General features: G+C 40.7%; 19 non-coding genes and 1 pseudogene across 19 annotated transcripts; 9 read left to right on the top strand and 11 right to left on the bottom strand.

The window, feature by feature from the left end:
* Positions 1-382: 382 nt before the first annotated feature.
* Positions 383-455, bottom strand: trnak-uuu. Its single transcript has one exon. It is a non-coding gene; the product is annotated as a tRNA-Lys (tRNA).
* A 149-nt stretch (positions 456-604) lies between these two features.
* On the top strand, positions 605-676 carry trnaw-cca. The gene has a single exon. It is a non-coding gene; the product is annotated as a tRNA-Trp (tRNA).
* Positions 677-1,020: 344 nt separating this feature from the next.
* Positions 1,021-1,093, bottom strand: trnak-uuu. The gene has a single exon. It is a non-coding gene; the product is annotated as a tRNA-Lys (tRNA).
* A 149-nt stretch (positions 1,094-1,242) lies between these two features.
* trnaw-cca lies at positions 1,243-1,314 on the top strand. The gene has a single exon. It is a non-coding gene; the product is annotated as a tRNA-Trp (tRNA).
* A 338-nt stretch (positions 1,315-1,652) lies between these two features.
* Positions 1,653-1,725, bottom strand: trnak-uuu. The gene has a single exon. It is a non-coding gene; the product is annotated as a tRNA-Lys (tRNA).
* Positions 1,726-1,874: 149 nt separating this feature from the next.
* On the top strand, positions 1,875-1,946 carry trnaw-cca. Its single transcript has one exon. It is a non-coding gene; the product is annotated as a tRNA-Trp (tRNA).
* Positions 1,947-2,290: 344 nt separating this feature from the next.
* On the bottom strand, positions 2,291-2,363 carry trnak-uuu. The gene has a single exon. It is a non-coding gene; the product is annotated as a tRNA-Lys (tRNA).
* Positions 2,364-2,512: 149 nt separating this feature from the next.
* On the top strand, positions 2,513-2,584 carry trnaw-cca. The gene has a single exon. It is a non-coding gene; the product is annotated as a tRNA-Trp (tRNA).
* A 338-nt stretch (positions 2,585-2,922) lies between these two features.
* trnak-uuu lies at positions 2,923-2,995 on the bottom strand. The gene has a single exon. It is a non-coding gene; the product is annotated as a tRNA-Lys (tRNA).
* Positions 2,996-3,144: 149 nt separating this feature from the next.
* trnaw-cca lies at positions 3,145-3,216 on the top strand. The gene has a single exon. It is a non-coding gene; the product is annotated as a tRNA-Trp (tRNA).
* A 508-nt stretch (positions 3,217-3,724) lies between these two features.
* Positions 3,725-3,797, bottom strand: trnak-uuu. The gene has a single exon. It is a non-coding gene; the product is annotated as a tRNA-Lys (tRNA).
* Positions 3,798-3,946: 149 nt separating this feature from the next.
* Positions 3,947-4,018, top strand: trnaw-cca. The gene has a single exon. It is a non-coding gene; the product is annotated as a tRNA-Trp (tRNA).
* Positions 4,019-4,360: 342 nt separating this feature from the next.
* trnak-uuu lies at positions 4,361-4,433 on the bottom strand. Its single transcript has one exon. It is a non-coding gene; the product is annotated as a tRNA-Lys (tRNA).
* Positions 4,434-4,582: 149 nt separating this feature from the next.
* On the top strand, positions 4,583-4,654 carry trnaw-cca. Its single transcript has one exon. It is a non-coding gene; the product is annotated as a tRNA-Trp (tRNA).
* A 338-nt stretch (positions 4,655-4,992) lies between these two features.
* On the bottom strand, positions 4,993-5,065 carry trnak-uuu. The gene has a single exon. It is a non-coding gene; the product is annotated as a tRNA-Lys (tRNA).
* A 149-nt stretch (positions 5,066-5,214) lies between these two features.
* trnaw-cca lies at positions 5,215-5,286 on the top strand. The gene has a single exon. It is a non-coding gene; the product is annotated as a tRNA-Trp (tRNA).
* Positions 5,287-5,636: 350 nt separating this feature from the next.
* On the bottom strand, positions 5,637-5,709 carry trnak-uuu. The gene has a single exon. It is a non-coding gene; the product is annotated as a tRNA-Lys (tRNA).
* Positions 5,710-5,858: 149 nt separating this feature from the next.
* trnaw-cca lies at positions 5,859-5,930 on the top strand. The gene has a single exon. It is a non-coding gene; the product is annotated as a tRNA-Trp (tRNA).
* A 337-nt stretch (positions 5,931-6,267) lies between these two features.
* Positions 6,268-6,340, bottom strand: trnak-uuu. The gene has a single exon. It is a non-coding gene; the product is annotated as a tRNA-Lys (tRNA).
* Positions 6,341-9,246: 2,906 nt separating this feature from the next.
* On the bottom strand, positions 9,247-10,267 carry LOC116222999 (annotated as a pseudogene).
* Positions 10,268-22,661: the final 12,394 nt, after the last annotated feature.

Below are 22,661 nucleotides of genomic sequence, written 5' to 3'. Positions count from 1 at the left end.
ATCAGAAGGTTGCGTGTTCAAATCACGTCGAAGTCAAAAAGCACGTGCTCTTCCACCACCTTTTCATTGACAAAATAAGTCAACGCATATTGAGCAATGAAAACCTTTGGCCTCGTGAATTTGATGCCATTACTGAACTTTGAGCGAGTTTGGTGGAAATACACAAAGTGCAGAGAGTGCTGCTTTTTTGATATTTCCAGTTCTGAAACGTCGTGCAGCTGTGGTGAGTCGAAATGCAAAGGCCGGGACTTAAGCTCATAGTGGACAGCTGACGGCAACAGCAACAGCAACAGGCACAGGTCTGCCGATATCTGGACAAGGGGTCTTACCCTAACCGCCCCTTGGTTCTTGCAATAGAGCACATGTCTGATCTTAAAGCAATCGCCTGAACAGGGACTTGAACCCTGGACCCTCAGATTAAAAGTCTGATGCTCTACCGACTGAGCTATCCAGGCTTCTGGAGAAGCCACAACCCGTCACAGAGGTGGTTCTTTCTTATAAACTACTACTACTACTTATTTACAAAAACATTGTAAGTGTGGCGCAGGGTAACGAGGAAATCATTTTCCTCTGCACTGAAAATGGACTCCCAAAGTGGAAAGCAGACTTCGTGGCGCAACGGTAGCGCGTCTGACTCCAGATCAGAAGGTTGCGTGTTCAAATCACGTCGAGGTCAAAAAGCACGTGCTCTTCCACCACCTTTTCATTGACAAAATAAGTCAACGCATATTGAGCAATGAAAACCTTTGGCCTCGTGAATTTGATGCCATTACTGAACTTTGAGCGAGTTTGGTGGAATACACAAAGTGCAGAGAGTGCTGCTTTTTTGATATTTCCAGTTTCTGAAACTCGTGCAGCTGTGGTCAGTCGAAATGCAAAGGCCGGGACTTAAGCTCATAGTGGACAGCTGACGGCAACAGCAACAGCAACAGGCACAGTCTGCCGATATCTGGACAAGGGGTCTTACCCTAACCGCCCCTTGGTTCTTGCAATAGAGCACCTGTCTGATCTTAGAGCAATCGCCTGAACAGGGACTTGAACCCTGGACCCTCAGATTAAAAGTCTGATGCTCTACCGACTGAGCTATCCAGGCTTCTGGAGAAGCCACAACCCGTCACAGAGGTGGTTCTTTCTTATAAACTACTACTACTACTTATTTACAAAAACATTGTAAGTGTGGCGCAGGGTAACGAGGAAATCATTTTCCTCTGCACTGAAAATGGACTCCCAAAGTGGAAAGCAGACTTCGTGGCGCAACGGTAGCGCGTCTGACTCCAGATCAGAAGGTTGCGTGTTCAAATCACGTCGAGGTCAAAAAGCACGTGCTCTTCCACCACCTTTTCATTGACAAAATAAGTCAACGCATATTGAGCAATGAAAACCTTTGGCCTCGTGAATTTGATGCCATTACTGAACTTTGAGCGAGTTTGGTGGAATACACAAAGTGCAGAGAGTGCTGCTTTTTTGATATTTCCAGTTTCTGAAACTCGTGCAGCTGTGGTGAGTCGAAATGCAAAGGCAGGGACTTAAGCTCATAGTGGACAGCTGACGGCAACAGCAACAGGCACAGTCTGCCGATATCTGGACAAGGGGTCTTACCCAAACCGCCCCTTGGTTCTTGCAATAGAGCACCTGTCTGATCTTAAAGCAATCGCCTGAACAGGGACTTGAACCCTGGACCCTCAGATTAAAAGTCTGATGCTCTACCGACTGAGCTATCCAGGCTTCTGGAGAAGCCACAACCCGTCACAGAGGTGGTTCTTTCTTATAAACTACTACTACTACTTATTTACAAAAACATTGTAAGTGTGGCGCAGGGTAACGAGGAAATCATTTTCCTCTGCACTGAAAATGGACTCCCAAAGTGGAAAGCAGACTTCGTGGCGCAACGGTAGCGCGTCTGACTCCAGATCAGAAGGTTGCGTGTTCAAATCACGTCGAGGTCAAAAAGCACGTGCTCTTCCACCACCTTTTCATTGACAAAATAAGTCAACGCATATTGAGCAATGAAAACCTTTGGCCTCGTGAATTTGATGCCATTACTGAACTTTGAGCGAGTTTGGTGGAATACACAAAGTGCAGAGAGTGCTGCTTTTTTGATATTTCCAGTTTCTGAAACTCGTGCAGCTGTGGTGAGTCGAAATGCAAAGGCCGGGACTTAAGCTCATAGTGGACAGCTGACGGCAACAGCAACAGCAACAGGCACAGTCTGCCGATATCTGGACAAGGGGTCTTACCCTAACCGCCCCTTGGTTCTTGCAATAGAGCACCTGTCTGATCTTAAAGCAATCGCCTGAACAGGGACTTGAACCCTGGACCCTCAGATTAAAAGTCTGATGCTCTACCGACTGAGCTATCCAGGCTTCTGGAGAAGCCACAACCCGTCACAGAGGTGGTTCTTTCTTATAAACTACTACTACTACTTATTTACAAAAACATTGTAAGTGTGGCGCAGGGTAACGAGGAAATCATTTTCCTCTGCACTGAAAATGGACTCCCAAAGTGGAAAGCAGACTTCGTGGCGCAACGGTAGCGCGTCTGACTCCAGATCAGAAGGTTGCGTGTTCAAATCACGTCGAGGTCAAAAAGCACGTGCTCTTCCACCACCTTTTCATTGACAAAATAAGTCAACGCATATTGAGCAATGAAAACCTTTGGCCTCGTGAATTTGATGCCATTACTGAACTTTGAGCGAGTTTGGTGGAATACACAAAGTGCAGAGAGTGCTGCTTTTTTGATATTTCCAGTTTCTGAAACTCGTGCAGCTGTGGTGAGTCGAAATGCAAAGGCCGGGACTTAAGCTCATAGTGGACAGCTGACGGCAACAGCAACAGGCACAGTCTGCCGATATCTGGACAAGGGGTCTTACCCTAACCGCCCCTTGGTTCTTGCAATAGAGCACCTGTCTGATCTTAAAGCAATCGCCTGAACAGGGACTTGAACCCTGGACCCTCAGATTAAAAGTCTGATGCTCTACCGACTGAGCTATCCAGGCTTCTGGAGAAGCCACAACCCGTCACAGAGGTGGTTCTTTCTTATAAACTACTACTACTACTTATTTACAAAAACATTGTAAGTGTGGCGCAGGGTAACGAGGAAATCATTTTCCTCTGCACTGAAAATGGACTCCCAAAGTGGAAAGCAGACTTCGTGGCGCAACGGTAGCGCGTCTGACTCCAGATCAGAAGGTTGCGTGTTCAAATCACGTCGAGGTCAAAAAGCACGTGCTCTTCCACCACCTTTTCATTGACAAAATAAGTCAACGCATATTGAGCAATGAAAACCTTTGGCCTCTTGTCCTTTGACCCCTTGTCCAGATATCGGCAGACTGTGCCTGTTGCTGTTGCCGTCAGCTGTCCACTATGAGCTTAAGTCCCGGCCTTTGCATTTCGACTCACCACAGCTGCACGAGTTTCAGAAACTGGAAATATCAAAAAAGCAGCACTCTCTGCACTTTGTGTATTCCACCAAACTCGCCATTACTGAACTTTGAGCGAGTTTGGTGGAATACACAAAGTGCAGAGAGTGCTGCTTTTTTGATATTTCCAGTTTCTGAAACTCGTGCAGCTGTGGTGAGTCGAAATGCAAAGGCCGGGAATTAAGCTCATAGTGGACAGCTGACGGCAACAGCAACAGGCACAGTCTGCCGATATCTGGACAAGGGGTCTTACCCTAACCGCCCCTTGGTTCTTGCAATAGAGCACCTGTCTGATCTTAAAGCAATCGCCTGAACAGGGACTTGAACCCTGGACCCTCAGATTAAAAGGCTGATGCTCTACCGACTGAGCTATCCAGGCTTCTGGAGAAGCCACAACCCGTCACAGAGGTGGTTCTTTCTTATAAACTACTACTACTACTTATTTACAAAAACATTGTAAGTGTGGCGCAGGGTAACGAGGAAATCATTTTCCTCTGCACTGAAAATGGACTCCCAAAGTGGAAAGCAGACTTCGTGGGGCAACGGTAGCGCGTCTGACTCCAGATCAGAAGGTTGCGTGTTCAAATCACGTCGAGGTCAAAAAGCACGTGCTCTTCCACCACCTTTTCATCGACAAAATAAGTCAACGCATATTGAGCAATGAAAACCTTTGGCCTCGTGAATTTGATGATTACTGAACTTTGAGCGAGTTTGGTGGAATACACAAAGTGCAGAGAGTGCTGCTTTTTTGATATTTCCAGTTTCTGAAACTCGTGCAGCTGTGGTGAGTCGAAATGCAAAGGCCGGGACTTAAGCTCATAGTGGACAGCTGACGGCAACAGCATCAGCAACAGGCACAGTCTGCCGATATCTGGACAAGGGGTCTTACCCAAACCGCCCCTTGGTTCTTGCAATAGAGCACCTGTCTGATCTTAAAGCAATCGCCTGAACAGGGACTTGAACCCTGGACCCTCAGATTAAAAGTCTGATGCTCTACCGACTGAGCTATCCAGGCTTCTGGAGAAGCGACAACCCGTCACAGAGGTGGTTCTTTCTTATAAACTACTACTACTACTTATTTACAAAAACATTGTAAGTGTGGCGCAGGGTAACGAGGAAATCATTTTCCTCTGCACTGAAAATGGACTCCCAAAGTGGAAAGCAGACTTCGTGGCGCAACGGTAGCGCGTCTGACTCCAGATCAGAAGGTTGCGTGTTCAAATCACGTCGAGGTCAAAAAGCACGTGCTCTTCCACCACCTTTTCATTGACAAAATAAGTCAACGCATATTGAGCAATGAAAACCTTTGGCCTCGTGAATTTGATGCCATTACTGAACTTTGAGCGAGTTTGGTGGAATACACAAAGTGCAGAGAGTGCTGCTTTTTTGATATTTCCAGTTTCTGAAACTCGTGCAGCTGTGGTGAGTCGAAATGCAAAGGCCGGGACTTAAGCTCATAGTGGACAGCTGACGGCAACAGCAACAGGCACAGTCTGCCGATATCTGGACAAGGGGTCTTACCCTAACCGCCCCTTGGTTCTTGCAATAGAGCACCTGTCTGATCTTAAAGCAATCGCCTGAACAGGGACTTGAACCCTGGACCCTCAGATTAAAAGTCTGATGCTCTACCGACTGAGCTATCCAGGCTTCTGGAGAAGCCACAACCCGTCACAGAGGTGGTTCTTTCTTATAAACTACTACTACTACTTATTTACAAAAACATTGTAAGTGTGGCGCAGGGTAACGAGGAAATCATTTTCCTCTGCACTGAAAATGGACTCCCAAAGTGGAAAGCAGACTTCGTGGCGCAACGGTAGCGCGTCTGACTCCAGATCAGAAGGTTGCGTGTTCAAATCACGTCGAGGTCAAAAAGCACGTGCTCTTCCACCACCTTTTCATTGACAAAATAAGTCAACGCATATTGAGCAATGAAAACCTTTGGCCTCGTGAATTTGATGCCATTACTGAACTTTGAGCGAGTTTGGTGGAATACACAAAGTGCAGAGAGTGCTGCTTTTTTGATATTTCCAGTTTCTGAAACTCGTGCAGCTGTGGTGAGTCGAAATGCAAAGGCCGGGACTTAAGCTCATAGTGGACAGCTGACGGCAACAGCAACAGCAACAGCAACAGGCACAGTCTGCCGATATCTGGACAAGGGGTCTTACCCAAACCGCCCCTTGGTTCTTGCAATAGAGCACCTGTCTGATCTTAAAGCAATCGCCTGAACAGGGACTTGAACCCTGGACCCTCAGATTAAAAGTCTGATGCTCTACCGACTGAGCTATCCAGGCTTCTGGAGAAGCCACAACCCGTCACAGAGGTGGTTCTTTCTTATAAACTACTACTACTACTTATTTACAAAAACATTGTAAGTGTGGCGCAGGGTAACGAGGAAATCATTTTCCTCTGCACTGAAAATGGACTCCCAAAGTGGAAAGCAGACTTCGTGGCGCAACGGTAGCGCGTCTGACTCCAGATCAGAAGGTTGCGTGTTCAAATCACGTCGAGGTCAAAAAGCACGTGCTCTTCCACCACCTTTTCATTGACAAAATAAGTCAACGCATATTGAGCAATGAAAACCTTTGGCCTCGTGAATTTGATGCCATTACTGAACTTTGAGCGAGTTTGGTGGAATACACAAAGTGCAGAGAGTGCTGCTTTTTTGATATTTCCAGTTTCTGAAACTCGTGCAGCTGTGGTGAGTCGAAATGCAAAGGCCGGGACTTAAGCTCATAGTGGACAGCTGACGGCAACAGCAACAGGCACAGTCTGCCGATATCTGGACAAGGGTCTTACCCTAACCGCCCCTTGGTTCTTGCAATAGAGCACCTGTCTGATCTTAAAGCAATCGCCTGAACAGGGACTTGAACCCTGGACCCTCAGATTAAAAGTCTGATGCTCTACCGACTGAGCTATCCAGGCTTCTGGAGAAGCCACAACCCGTCACAGAGGTGGTTCTTTCTTATAAACTACTACTACTACTTATTTACAAAAACATTGTAAGTGTGGCGCAGGGTAACGAGGAAATCATTTTCCTCTGCACTGAAAATGGACTCCCAAAGTGGAAAGCAGACTTCGTGGCGCAACGGTAGCGCGTCTGACTCCAGATCAGCAAGGAATTGCATGCTGCCATTAGCAAGCAACAAACTCTACATCCAGAGGCAGCCTTTATTGTTGCGGGTGACTTTAATCACTCCAACCTGAAGTCTGTACTCCCCAAATTTCATCAACATGTCTCTTGTCCCACAAGAGGAGACAAGACTTTGGACCATGTCTATACTAACATGGCTGATGCTTACAAAGCTGTCCCCCTCCCCCACCTAGGACAGTCTGACCACCTCTCTTTGTTTCTTCTCCCGAAATACACACCACTCATCAAACGTGTGAAACCCACAGTGAGGACGGTTTAAGTGTGGCCAGAGGGAGCAGACTCTGCACTACAGCACCGGTTTGAACACACAGACTGGAGCGTGTTTGCCACCCAGGCCACACTTGACTCCCACACGGACATCAACGCCTATGCCTCATCTGTACTGGACTTTATCAACACCAACATCAACAGTGTCACCACCCTCAAACAAATCACCACATTCCCTAATCAGAAACCATGGATGAACAGGGAAATCCGACCCCAGTCTGTCAGGTTAGACAACAACACCTCCTCAACCCTCATCCTGAACACTGGTGTCCCACAGGGCTGCGTGCTGAGCCCTCTCCTCTACTCCCTCTTCACCCACGACTGCACGTCTGTACATGGTTTTAATACCATTGTAAAGTTTGCAGACGACACAACGGTGATTGGCCTCATCAGCAACAACGATGAGTCGGCCTACAGGGAAGAGGTTCAGCACCTGGCAGAGTGGTGTGCCAATAACAACCTGGCTCTCAACACCATGAAAACCAAAGAGTTAATTGTGGACTTCAGGAGGACCAAAGGTGGCGCACACACCCCGATCTGTATCAACGGGACGGAGGTGGAGCGTGTCGCCAGCTTTAAATTCAAGGGTGTCCACATCTCCGAGGACCCCTCTTGGACCCTCAACACCTCAACCATAGTCAAGAAGGCTCACCAGCGTCTCTTCTTCCTGAGGAGATTGAAGAAGACCCATCTGTCTCTTCAGATTCTGGTGAACTTCTACCGCTGCACCATTGAGAGCATCCTCACCAACTGCATTTCTGTCTGGAATGGCAGCTGCTCTGTTGCGGACCGCAAAACACTCCAGAGGGTAGTGAAAACTGCCCAACGCATCACTGGTTCCCCACTCCCCACCATCGAGGCTGTCCAGCGCAAAAGATGTCTGCGGAAGGCGCGCAGCATCGAGAAGGACAGCTCCCATCCCAACCACAGACTGTTTGCCCTCCTCCCCTCAGGGAGGCGCTACAGGGCCCTCCGTTCCCGGACCAGCAGGCTCAGGAACAGCTTCTTCCCTGCGGCTGTCACCCTGTTGAACTCTGCACCACGGTGATAGCCCCCCCCTGGCTACCCCCTCACACTCCTTCCTACAGTGACTGTATTGCCCCCTCTACCCTGGCTTGACTGCCACACACCTACCTCCAGCCATTGAACATTTGCACGAAATTGTATATATCTATTTATTTTAAATTGTTGTCATATCCATATTCATCTTACTTATATCTTATCATGTCTCCTTCTCCTGCCACCTTCACCTCTACTTCACCTGCACTTAACATATATCTAAATCACATCTGCACTAATCACCATTATTGCGGCTCATGTTCTTACTGCTCATACCACTTATATCTTATGTCATACTGTATATACCCTATTCATCTATATTTATATTACCATTTGCACATACTCTGCACTCTTTATGACAATAAAGTTGAATCTAATCTAATTACAGTCAGCACAGTTGCGCTGTTTATTTACTTTACTTTATCTGCTTTCTGACATTGTTTGACCATGATATGCTCTGGAGGCTTGGCCCATAGGACACCTCTGACTATGGGCTTCCATATGGTGGCTTGAAGTATTTATTTACATTTACGCAGAAAACATTATTTAGGGGACAACAGGCTTGAACGCATCATTTTGTGACTCACCTGGATGCACGGCTTCACTGTGGGTCAATGAGAGGCCTCTGAATGCCTTTTGTACAGGGGAAATATCTTTATTTGACAGTAGAGTTTCATCGATTATTGTTTGTCCTGCCGTGGCTGCATGTTACATATTCTATTTTTCTCATGCAGTTAAAAGAAAACGTAATAGAATGTGATGTAAATGTATATTGCTGATATTTGGTAATCTGCACATGATTTGAAAATGATCTCATTTACAGGTTGGGCTGTATTTAGATAGATTGAATGTGCATGTAATCAATATTGAGTTAAACTAGCAAATATCTTATATGTATAAATTATGGGGTACTCTTTCCAAAAGGTAAGTCAGTATAGTCACACTGTCCTAACAAAACGGCAGGCTCTTCTGAGGAAAACATTTGGTTGGCTATTACTACTGCAAATACTCAAGATTAAGGCCTTGTGGGTTTAGAAATGTTTCTCTTTACTACACTGCCTATATTTTTTTGAGGGTTTGAACGTGTCTAGTGACCGATATCCACAACCCTCTGGATTCAGAGGCACAGTATTAAGCCATCTGGATTTCCCTCGTTGTTTTGACAGTGCCATTTTGGACACAGGAAGTCCCTGATACATATTGTTAATCTAAACTAAAAGGTTTTTTTGAGAGTTTTCATTTTCCTTCCAAAATTCGTTTTATGTATGTGAAGTACTTAGAATATACATTAATTTGTTAACTGTATTTCAGTATTTTCCTGATTTTCTTTTTTTTTTACCACAAAACACCATTATCTCTGTGGTGCACTGGATGACACCTTTCTAAATAAAATCTGCCGAATTTTCTGCCGTAAAGACTTTGTTTGCATACCATAAATGATTGGATTTAAATTAGCAGGCACAACATGGAAAAATATGTATGCCAATTTTCTCAAATATGGGTAATCCGGAAAACGATGAAGAATTATTGTAAGGAACCCTGCCATAATCATAATCATAAATACTAATAAGTGACTTCCACATGTTTGTAGAGCTCTGTTGTTGAGCTCTTTGCTTTTTTAGTCCAGCATATCATTGCAATCCTTAAGTATGTCACAACAATACATCCTATTGAGGAGCCAAAAAGTACTGCAGTAAAAACCAGCCCATATAGGTTAATAATGTACACATCTTCACAAGATAATTTAAACAATGATGCATTATCACAATAAGCATTAAGGATAATGTATCTACAGCGAGACAACCTAATTGTGAGACCCAGCAAAATAGCCACTAATACAAGTGAGACACCCCAGGCAGACACAGACAACTTCACAATTGTCATCGTTGTCATTATTGCAGTGTATCGTAATTGGTTGCATATAGCAACGTACCTATCAATGGCCATTATGATTAGTATCATATGTGAGGCTGAACCAAATATGTGACTACAAAAGGCCTGTGTGGCACACTGAGCATACGTGGTTAATTTCTTTGAAGCAAACATGTCAGACAGCAAACGGGGAAGTAAAACAGTATTGCCAAAGAGATCGTTGCCTGACAGGTTGCAGAACAGGAGATACATGGGTTGGTGCAAGCTTTTCTCTGTTATGATGAGTATCAGCACACCAAAATTAGATATCAGCAGAGTGATGTAAAAGAAAAGCACTGCAAAGAACACTGGGTAAATGGATGACTCAGGGATGTCTAAACCCTGGATTTCAAGTATGTCACTGTTAATAGAGTAGTTTTCCATCTTCATCAGTAGGTTCACCTTTTGACCAAAGAAAAGTCAGTTTTAGAAAGTCAGTTTATATAATACAAAAAAATCAAATTGGGTGCATCCGAAAAGGCAGCTGTTATGTTTCACACATTATAGCAGACATACACTTTATGGACAAAAGTATTTGGCCACACCTGTGCAGGGATAATTGTATGGGGCTGTTTTACAGGGTTTGGGCTAGGCCCCTTATCTCCAGTAAAGGGCAATCTTAATGCTTCAGCATACCAAGACATTTTGGACAATGCTATGCTTCCAACTTTGTGGGAACAGTTTGGGGAAGGCCCTTTTCTATTCCAACACGACTGTGCTCCAGTGCACAAAGCAAGGACTAAAAGTACATGATTTGATGAGTCCTGGCATCAACCCCACCAAGCACCTTTGGGATGAACTGGAACGGAGGTTGCCTTCTCGTCCAACATCAGTGCCTGACCTCATAAATGCTCTACAGAATGAATGGGCACCAATTCCCACAGAAACACTCCAAAATCATGTGGAAAGCCTTCCAAGAAGAGTGGAAGCTGTTATAGCTGCAAAAGGGGGACCAACTCCATATTATATCCAAAGTATATGTATTTGAATACAATGTCATTACACTCCCTGTTGGTGTAATAGTCAGGTGTCCGAATATTTTTGTCCATATAGTGTATAAAAAAAACTTCACATGTCTTTCAGGTACACATTTGAAACATGAAGGTTTGTTTGTGGTATGCAAAGGCCTCTCAAGTTTTATCACAAGTCATGTTGCCTTCATGAAGTAGTAGGCCCAGTTGGTATTAACCATTACATGAAAGTCACACAAATCTATTTTAGGCACAGCTGCACAGGTCAGTAAATTCAAAAGTGGTCTTTGACCCTTCATATGTTGAATTACATGCGTTAAGGGCAATCCCAAAATGAAAATGATAATGGATCAATAAATAATGGATACATTGATCATTCACAAGTATTAGGTGCATACAATTGATTATAAATAGTATTTACATAGCAATTCTGACACACTCTTTTTCCTTTTGTCTAGGTCGTTGTTTTTCTAATTCTCATGTAAAGTAGTATTTATTGTTACACCATGCTTTTTATTGCTCTTAGCTTGACTGTTCTCTCCCTTGTACGTCGCTTTGGACAAAAGTGTCTGCTAAATGACTAAATGTAAATGTAAATGTAACACATGTTTTGTTGACTGTTAAAGATTCATTTTGATTCCAGATTTGTATATTCTTATGAAAAGAATGGTGACTGTCAATACAAATGTGATGTGATCTATTTCTTCATTAATCTTTATTTCACAAACACTTTAAAAACAAAGAAAAAAAACATGCCACTGGAGTACATGTCAGATGAGAATCCTTGTTAATGTTGTTGCATCAGCTAAACCTGAAATATGTTTGTTAATTACTCCTTTGGGTTGCCATTCTAATGATCATCTATTAACACTGACACGTGGTAATTAACCCTCTGAGATTGGGATAGCCTCCTGGTAACTGTTGCATATTTGTGCTTTGGTAATGAGGCTTGAGAAAGCTAATGGGAATGAGGTTCAGGGGTATTGTGTGAGACCACCAAACAAGTTGATACATAAATGTTATCCTACATTAAAAATAAATCATATTTCTGAACTGTAATAAAATAGTGGTTTTGAGAATAAAAGTTAATAAAAAAAGAAGTCATCTGTTATCTTTTCTGAACTTTCAATACTGCTGATTCCGGACCATTAAATGGTTGTCAACATTAACTGATGATTATTTCATCCAAATTGTCAGTCAAATGTGGGAACTAAATCTTTAGTTAGATTTTGTTGTATGCAACCTATAACAAGAATAAGAACAATTACAGAAACTCTTATGTTATTATATATTTCATAAACATTTCATATTAACATATTCTGTCCTGTGCATAGCAAAAATGAACTTTGAAGTTTGTTGCATACAAACCACTTGTTACTATAATAACCCAACTTTACATAATGACTTGTTTATGATCTGTCAACAATTAATAAATGAATACATTTGGAGGTTCCAAGTTAATGTTTTTTTTAATTTTTTTTTATAATTTATTTATTGAAGGAATTGCACAATACAGGTTATCTCAAGCAGTATCTCAAGCATTTTTCCTCCATGTTTTCATTTTTTTTAAACACGAACAAGATTACCCTCACCCACCCTCCCCATACACCTCTTGACAGTTAGTATGTTCATAAAAACAAAAAACATTTCTCAGTCATGAATGTACATTTTCACAGCTATGCATCAATATTCTTACAAAACATAGGCCCTCATATGTCCATAACACATTAAGTGGCTCAAATATAGTAAATATTTACAATGTGTCAACCATTCTGTGAGGCGATCTAATATCAATAGGGAAAAAAAGGAGATAAATAAATAGGCAATGAATAGAAAGAAGAATAAATAAATAAACGGCTAGGAAAGGATAGAGAGGGGGGAGGGTCTCAGTTACAGTTAGGGACACTCACCCAGTGGGCAACTCTTTCAGACTCTCAAAATACGACAAAAACGGTCCCCACTTGAAATAGAACCTTTCCACAGACCCTCTGAGTGTAAATTTGATCTTCTCCAGCTTTAGAAAAAACATTACATCTTCCAGCCAGACCGAAGCTGATGGGGAAGTAGAAGATTTCCAAACTAACAAAATTCTCCTACGGGCCAAAAGTGATGTGAATGCAATGATGTCCGACTGGTTTGCATTTAAACCCAGAGTTTCATCAGCCACACCAAATATTGCTATAAGTGGACAGGGTTCCAGCATCACTCCAAGAGCCTCGCTTAGCGTTTTAAAAACTATTGCCCAGTAACCTGAAAGTTGGGGACAAGACCAGAAAGAATGCACTAGATTGGCTGGAGAAAAAGAACATTTATCGCAGCTAGCGTCCGTCCCAGGGTATATGCTGGCAAGCCTTGCCTTGCTTAAATGAACTCTATGCAAAACCTTAAATTGTATAAGCCCCAGTCTGGCACATGACGATGAAGAATTGACTCTTTTCAATGCCTTTGCCCAATATTCCTCCGGCAGGTCTATACCAAGCTCATCCTCCCACCTACTTTTAAATTTGTTTAGGCTTTGATCTCCAAGAGACATCAACTGAGAATAAAGTAGAGAGATTAGACCTTTATTCACAAAGGTGAGAGTAAGTTTGTCCAACACTGTGACGACTGGGAGATCGGGAAAATGAACAAATGTACTCTTAACAAAGTGGCTAATCTGCAGATACTTAAAAAAAGAACTGCGAGGAAGGTTATATCGTTTACACACATTTTCAAAACTGTCAAATATGTTATCTGTATATAGGTCTTTGATGTATATGAGACCATTCAAACTCCATTGTTTAAATGTTGAATCAAGTGTAGAGGGAGGGAAAAGATGGTTCTTATAAATCGGGCCCAGAACCGATGCTGATGTTAGCTTATAGTGACAGCGAAATTGATTGAAAATTTTTAGAGTGGACAATACAACAGGATTGGATATAAATCTAGAGAGCTGCACTGGCAAGGAGGAGTACACTAAAGCTTGGAGAGATGTGGAGCGACAAAACTGAGCCTCAAGTAGACACCAGTTTGTATCTGATCGATGGAGCCAAAATAATATCTTTTGTATGTTGGATGCCCAATAATAATGGATAAAGCTTGGAAGGCCCAATCCCCCCACCTCGCGATCTCTTTGGAGAATGGTCTTCTTAACCCTTGGAATCTTATTCCCCCAAATAAATGATGTTATGGATTGGTTGACTGATTTAAAAAATTACTTGGGTATAAAGACTGGCAGGCATTGGAATAAATAAAGAAATCTGGGAAGTATTGTCATCTTCACAGATTGTATTTTCCCTGCCATGGTAAGTGGTAAACTGCGCCATCTTTCAAAGTCGGCCTTCATTTGATTGACTTGGGGGCCATAGTTAGCTTCAGACAGAGAGGAGAAGGAGCGAGTAAAGTGTATACCTAGATATTTGAAACCATCTTGAGATATGGGAAAGGGAAATGATCCTGGTTGAATATGTAGAGCTGAGTTGTTAACAGGAAAGCATATGCTTTTTTGAAAATTTTATTTATAACCAGAAAAAGCTCCAAACTGATTTAAAAGTGACACAATTCTGGGACCACTAGCCATAGGATCATTAATATAGAGCAGGAGGTCATCTGCATATAAAGATACACGGTGTTCCATGTCCCCCCTCTTAATGCCCTGAAATAGAGATGTTGATTTAAGTGCAATAGAGAGTGGCTCAATTGCAATGGCGAAAAGAAGGGGGGACAATGGGCAACCCTGGCGGGTGCCACGAGTTAGTGGAAAATAGTCAGATCTAGAGTAGTTTGTTTGTATGCTTGCTAAAGGTGAATGGTATAAGAGCTTAACCCACTGCACAAATATGTTACCAAATCCAAATCTCTTCAAAACATTAAATAAATAAGACCACTCCACTCGATCAAATGCCTTCTCTGCGTCCAGAGAAAGAACTACCTCTGGACACGGAGAAGCACTGGGTGAATAAACTATAGCAGCCAGCCGTCGAATATTGGAGAAGGAATGGCGGTTTTTAATAAAACCTGTTTGGTCATCTGAAATTATTTTAGGGAGGAGGCGCTCTAAACGGCGTGCTAATACTTTAGCCAATATTTTAACATCTACATTCAAAAGAGAGATGGGGCGGTAAGATCCACACTGGGTTGGATCCTTGTCTTTTTTAAGAAGAAGGGAGATGGACGCCTGTGAAAGGGTGGGGGGTAGAGAACCATTTTTCAAGGATTCCTGAAACATTTTCATAAGGATTGGTGTGAGCTCCTCTTTGAATTTCTTGTAAAAATTAGTTGGGTAGCCATCGGGCCCTGGGGATTTATTGCTCTGCATTGCCATGATGGCACTATTAAGCTCATCTTGTGTGAGAGCTTGATCTACATTTTTTGTTGCCTCAGAGTTTAGAGTTGGTATTTCCAAACTATCTAATAAGTGCTCCATATCTGTTGTATCAGAGGGAAATTCAGAGGTGTAAAGAGAGTAGTAAAAGTCTTTAAAAATATTATTAATTTCTTTTGGCTTGTTTGTGGTGTTTTGGTGGGTATCTTTGATCAGGGGTATAAGTCGAGATGCGGCTTTACGTTTCAATTGATGAGCCATTAACCGGCTTGATTTGTCACCATATTCATAGTAGAGACCACGTGTCTTAAGAATGAGTTGTTCTGATTGTTTGGTAGTGAGATAATTAAATTTCGTCTGCAAATCAGCCCGCTCCTTATATAATTTAGCAGAGGGAGTCTCTGAATATTTCCTGTCCAGTTCTAAAATGGACTGTGCTAGAGCTTGCATTTCCTTCTTACGTTCCCTACTGGCATACGAACTATAGGAGATTATAAGACCTCGTAAGTAAGCTTTTAAGCAAATTGAAAATATTTGTATGAAAAAGAGGAACTTTGCCATCACTTTACTTTTGCACATATTGTTTGCATTTACAGAAAACTCATCATATTTAGTATGTTGCCATAGAGTCTAGTGTAGAGAATCAATCATATGTCACTTAGAGGCCCTATATGACAAGGGCCTGACAAATGTAAATTATTTAAACAGATGTGGTTTTAACATCATAAGATGGATGAATAGTGATATGTGTGTAATTAAGTACAAAGACAAGACAGATCTTGCTTGTCTGTAAAAGTGCAGTGTGTAAAAGTACTGATTTCTTGGGGCCTGTTTCTAGGCCTGGCTCCTGCTTGCCTGAAGTGAATGAGCTTTCACCTGTCTTGCATTACAGACACTTTTTACTGGACGCCAAACAAAAAGATGGCGGCGGGTCAGAAGTATAGCAGTAGGCATTTTGTCACAAACATGAAGACAAGATCACATTAAACTATTCTGGCTGAAGATTTCCATCACCATCCTTTGTCATTACTTAATTTGATTTTAATGCACTAGATGGCCTATTACGTTCTAATATAGTACAATACTATCTGTCTTAAGTCTTTTTATCGTTCAGCTTAAACTGAAAAAACACAGTGAATCAGCATTATGTTTTAAAGCATCAAAATTAGACAACTTCATTGTATTGTCTCATTTCTGTGTCTTAATTTAATATTTTTCTTTCATTTAATAAATAAATCTGTAATCATATTTATTATCACACAGTTTCATTTTCTTAATCTGTACGTACCTATCTATGTAATTGTTTTGTTTTTGCCATTTCTTTTTAACACAAATGTTACGCTGTTTTTCTTACAGTGCCTTTAGACTTCATTGGTTTTGTATTTTTGCTTTTGTTTCATCCTGTATTTTTCTTTTCTCAATTAAAACATTGTATTCATTTATTTTTTTATTGTTTTGAATCTTTGGGTCATATATGTAACATATATTTTTTCCATATATATTATTCTATGAATAATTTCACCAGCCGTCTCAGTTGGAGTAAAAATGACAGTCCTTCTGTTGGGCACAACGGAAGCAGCCCAAAGGGAAATAACTGCCCTACTGGAATGCAATTAATTTAATTAATACATGGACATGGTTGGTGGTGTTGGTGGAGACAGATTAAGGGCCAAATGAGGGCCAAATCTCTAGTGACTGCATTAGTCAGTGGCTGTTACATTGTCTGACACATGTTGCCTAACAGATTTACCTATTTTAAGGGTTGTAAAACTGCAATCCAAATGACATGGCTGTAAAGTTCAGAAATGTAAATGATATTCTTTATCAAGTATTCCAACTTGCCAAGGAGCTATACGATTTTACTGGAAATATAAGTGGATGATTAGTGGTCAGTCTAGGCGTCAATGTTTTACATGTACATTAAACATTAGATGTTCAGTGCTGCACCTATCATTACATTATATTCCTTTCAAAAGGTTGGAGCAAGAATTAAAACATATTGTTATTTATATTATTATATATTAGTGGCATGGACATAATCGGTTAAATCATTTATGATTTGTTGTCATTGAATACAGGATATGTTCAACATTGAAAAATAAAATCAGTTCCAAGGCAAATATACTATTGATTATATGATTACACAACAAAGACTACAATTACAATCAAGGACCATGCTACAGTGCTGTGAAAAAGTATTTGCCCAATTCCTGATTTTTTCTATTTTTCACAATGAATTGTTTCAGATCATTTAACTCATTTTAAAATAAGACAAAGACAACATGAGTAAACGCAAAATGCAGCTTTTAAATGATCACTTCATTTATTGAAGGTAAAGGGTTATTCAAAACCTATATCACCCATGTGAAAAAGTGATTGCCCCCCTAAACCTAATTACTGTTGGCAGCCACAACTGCAATCAAATGTTTGCAATAACTTGCAATGATTCTTAAACATCGCTATGGAGGAATTTTGGTTCACTCATCATTGTAGAATTGTTTTAATTGAGCCATATTGGAGGGTTTTCAAGCATGAACTGCCTGTTTAAGGTCATGCCACAGCATATCAATCGGATTCAACTCAGGACAGGACTAGGGCACTCCAAAACCTTCATTTTGTTTCTTTTGAGCCAATTAGAAGTGGACTTGCTTGTGTGCTTGCTTGTGATCATTGGACAAGCCTTTGTGTTCTTTTTGGTCAGCAGTGGTTTTCGCCTTGCAACTCTCCCATGGATGCCATTTTGTTCCCAGTCTCTCTCTTATTGTGGAATCGTGAACACTGACCTTAACTGAGACAAGTGAGGCCTGCGGTTCTGTAGATGTTAGTCTGGGCTCTTTTGTGACCTCCTGGATGAGCCGTCGCTGCGCTCTTGGAGGGATTTTAGTTGGCCGGCCACTCCTGGGAAGGTTCACTACTCTTCCAAGTTTTCTCCATTTGTAGATAATGGCTCTCATGTGGTATGCTGGAGTCCCAGAGTCTAAGAAATGTTTTTTTTGGAGGGGTCATTTTCATAAGGAAATATGCATAGTCAAACATACATATGTTTTATTTTATTTTACTCAAGGGTCTTCAAGAAGATTGATCTCAGCTGAGTCATCGTCATCCCTAAGGCCCACTTCCATTGCACACCTCACTTTTGCCAGGTGTCTGTTCCTGGCCTGCACAGCGTCCTGATCAGGCTGTATATGGATGGGGGAAGAAAGGCAAGAGTAACCTCCAGGTACCAGCCAGATATTTAAAAAGTGGTCTTTCTAGTCATAGATGGTCTTTCTAGTCTTTCTAGTCATAGATGGACTGTCATTACATTGAGTGGACAGGAGTCCTTGTATGTTTGCCAGAGGGAATACTCCAAGCCACATGGCATAAGGCAGGAGTACCTGCCAGGTGGGCGAACGCTGCTCTGATGGCCTCCAGCTCACCAACAGTGGGAAGGTGCCTATAAGTGCAGTTAGTACTCGAAAATAACACACTTTTAGTACATTAATCATGAGTGCATGGAAGTATACTAAATATATTTAGATTAAGTATACTTCAGTGTACTTTTTTGCCTGAGACCTCAGTCACAAGTAGGAGGCCTCCTGAAAATGTCACCTGTAGCAAAGAGTGGACAGGATGAGCTATTAAATTGTCCATTATCCAATGCACTTGCGTTGCTCTACATAACAGCATCTGCTTATCTGCTTTAACCTTAGAACGTGTGCGGAAATAACACCTTTTCCATTAAACAAACCGCTGTGAAATAAAATGATGAGAATAAAAGAGTAGTACAACGACCTATAATAGTGCATATCATCAGTTCAGAGTAGATCCTAAGTTAAAGTCACTAGTGGCAGGGAACACTGTGGCTGCTGGGGGTAATTATGTTCAAAATAAAAATACTTGTTGTTTACTGTCTTCGAACAAAAAATATAATAATGAAGCATTGTTTATTATGTACAACAGGTTTAAAATTAAGCACTGTTTATTATGTTTAACAGAAGATGAAACTGAGGACATTCTAGAATGATACCTTGGGCGAATTTTAGATGTTGTTTCCACAATTTGTTTGTGTCAAAGATGGAAGGTTGTTGTGATAGAAAGCTTTGATGGTTGTCATAATAGTGGGGGCTTATAACAATGTTATCATAGTTTGAAGAAAGAAACAAAACATGTTACAGATGAATCAAGAGAGCTAATTAGCCTTATTGCTCCCTGTGCTCTTACACCTCAAGAGAATAATAAACTATCTTCAGTAAAAAAATGCTCCCTGAGTTAATTTACCCTCCCGAGAATAATAATACAAATAACAATCTTTTTTAATTCTTGCGTCAACCTTTTGAAAAGAATCTAATGTAATGACAGGTGCAGCACTGAACATCTTATGTAATGTACATGTAAAACATGGATGCCTAGACTGACCACTAATCTACCGCTAATATTTGGAATACTTGATAAAGAATATAATTTACATTTCTAAACTTTACAGCCATGTTATTTGGATTGCAGTTTTACAACCCTTAAAATAGGTAAATCTGTTAAGCAACATGTGTCAGACAATGTAACAGCCACTGACTAATGCAGTCACTAGAGATTTGGCCCTCATTTGGCCCTTAATCTGTCCCCACCAACACCACCAACCATGTCCATGTATTAATTAAATTAATTAGATTCCAGTAGGGCAGTTATTTCCCTTTGGGCTGCTTCCGTTGTGGCCAACAGAAGGACTGTCATTTTTACTCCGACTGTGAAGGCCTGTTAAAATATTTATAGAATAGGATCGGTGAAAAAATGCTACACTCATAACACAAAGTTTCATAACAAGAAAAAAGGAAATTAATACAAAGTTTAAAATGAGAAAAGAAAAATACGGAATGAAACAAAAGGAAAAATACAAAACCAATGAAGTCTAATGGCACTGTCAGAAAAACAGCGTAACATTTTTGTTAAAAAGAAATGGCAAAAACAAAACAATTGCACAGGTAGGTACATACAGATAAAGAAGATGACACTATATGATATAAGATAATAAATATGATTACATATTTATTTATTTAATGAAAGATAAAAATGAAATTAAGACACAGAAACGAGACAATACAATGAAGTTGTCTAACTTTGGTGCTTTAAAACATAATGCTGATTCACTATGTTATTTTAGTTGAAGCTGAACGATAAAAATACTTAAGACAGATAGTATTGTGCTATATTAGAACGTAATAGGCCATCTAGTGCATTAAAATCAAATTAAGTAATGACAAAGGATGGTGATGGAAATCTTCAGCCAGAATAGTTTAATGTGATCTTGTCTTCATGTTTGTGACAAAATGCCTACTGCTATACTTCTGACCCGCCGCCATCTTTTTGTTTGGCGTCCAGTAAAAAGTGTCTGTAATGCAAGACAGGTGAAAGCTGATTCACACGCATGCAGGAGCCGGGCCTAGAAACAGGCCCCAAAAAATCAGTACTTTTACACACTGCACTTTTACAGACAAGCAAGATCTGTCTTGTCTTTGTACTTAATTACACACATATCACTATTCATCCATCTTATGATGTTAGAACCATATCTGTTTAAATGGTTGAGATTTGTCATGCCCTTGTCATAAATGGCCTCTACAAATGACATATGATTGATTCTCTACACTAGACTATATGGCAACATACTAAATATAATGAGTTTTCTGTAAATGCAAACAATATGTGCAAAAGTAAAGTGATGGCAAAGTTCCTCTTTTTTTTACAAATATTTTCAATTTGTTCAAATATTGAAACATATCATTATTCTTACAGCAAGTTCAGAAAAGATAACAGATAACTTCTTTTTTTATTAACTTTTATTCTCAAAACCACTATTTTAATAAAGTTCATTAATGTGAGATTTGTTTTAATTCATGTAGGATAAAATGAGTGTGAAATTCTCAAAGTATAATTCCTTAGATCATTTAATCATCAACTTGTCTAGTGGTCTCACACAATACCCCTGAACCTTATTCCCAATAGCTTTCTCAAGCCTCATTACCAAAGCACAAATAAGCAACAGTTACCAGGAGGCTATCCCAATCTCAGAGGGTTAATTACCACGTGTCAGTGTTAATAGATGATCATTAGAATGGCAACCCAAAGGAGTAATTAACAAACATATTTCAGGTTTAGCTGATGCAACAACATTAACAAGGATTCTCATCTGACATGTACTCCAGTGGCATGTTTTTTTTCTTTGTTTTTAAAGTGTTTGTGAAATAAAGATTAATGAAGAAATAGATCACATCACATTTGTATTGACAGTCACCATTCTTTTCATAAGAATATACAAATCTGGAATCAAAATGAATCTTTAACAGTCAACAAAACATGTGTGCACAATTGCTATGTAAATACTATTTATAATCAATTGTATGCACCTAATACTTGTGAATGATCAATGTATCCATTATTTATTGATCCATTATCATTTTCATTTTGGGATTGCCCTTAACCCATGTAATTCAACATATGAAGGGTCAAAGACCACGTTTGATTTCACTGACCTGTGCAGCTGTGCCTAAAATAGATTTGTGTGACTTTCATGTAATGGTTAATACCAACTGGGCCTACTACTTCATTAAGGCCACATGACTTGTGATAAAACTTGAGAGGCCTTTGCATACCACAAACAAACCTTCATGTTTCAAATGTGTACCTGAAAGACATGTGAAGGTTTTTTTATACACTATATGGACAAAAATATTCGGACACCTGACCATTACACCAACAGAGAGTGTATTGACATTGTATTCAAATACATATACTTTAATATGGAGTTGGTCCCCCTTTTGCAGCTATAACAGCTTCCACTCTTCTTGGAAGGCTTTCCACATGATTTTGGAGTGTTTCTGTGGGAATTGGTGCCCATTCATTCTGTAGAGCATTTATGAGGTCAGGCACTGATGTTGGACGAGAAGGCAATCTCCGTTCCAGTTCATCCCAAAGGTGCTTGGTGGGGTTGAGGCCAGGACTCATCAAATCATGTACTTTTAGTCCTTGCTTTGTGCACTGGAGCACAGTCATGTTGGAATAGAAAAGGGCCTTCCCCAAACTGTTCCCACAAAGTTGGAAGCATAGCATTGTCCAAAATGTCTTGGTATGCTGAAGCATTAAGATTGCCCTTTACTGGAGATAAGGGGCCTAGCCCAAATCCTGTAAAACAGCCCCATACCATTATCCCTCCACAGGTGTGGCCAAATACTTTTGTCCATAAAGTGTATGTCTGCTATAATGTGTTTTTCATATAGGCCATAATGAATGCAAAGTGAAGGTAGTTTAGGCCTTGTCACTTCTCCTAATTCTAAGCACACATAAGTTCAAAATATTTAAAGTTGTGAATAACCACATTGCATCATGCAGTAGCCATCAAAGTGAGCTTCTTTTTTTTCATTTGATTATGTTTTTTTTAACTGCATGAGAAAAATAGAATATGTAACATGCAGCCAAGGCAGGACAAACAATAATCGATGAAACTCTACTGTCAAATAAAGATATTTCCCCTCTACAAAATGCATTCAGAGGCCTCTCATTGACCCACAGTGAAATCGTGCATCCAGGTGAGTCACAAAATGATGCGTT

Source organism: Clupea harengus, chromosome 12 (assembly GCF_900700415.2).
Source record: "Clupea harengus chromosome 12, Ch_v2.0.2, whole genome shotgun sequence".
Classification (NCBI taxonomy): Eukaryota; Metazoa; Chordata; class Actinopteri; order Clupeiformes; family Clupeidae; genus Clupea; species Clupea harengus.
Note: the sequence above shows the minus strand (reverse complement) of the source record. Positions and strands in the feature narration are given on the sequence as shown.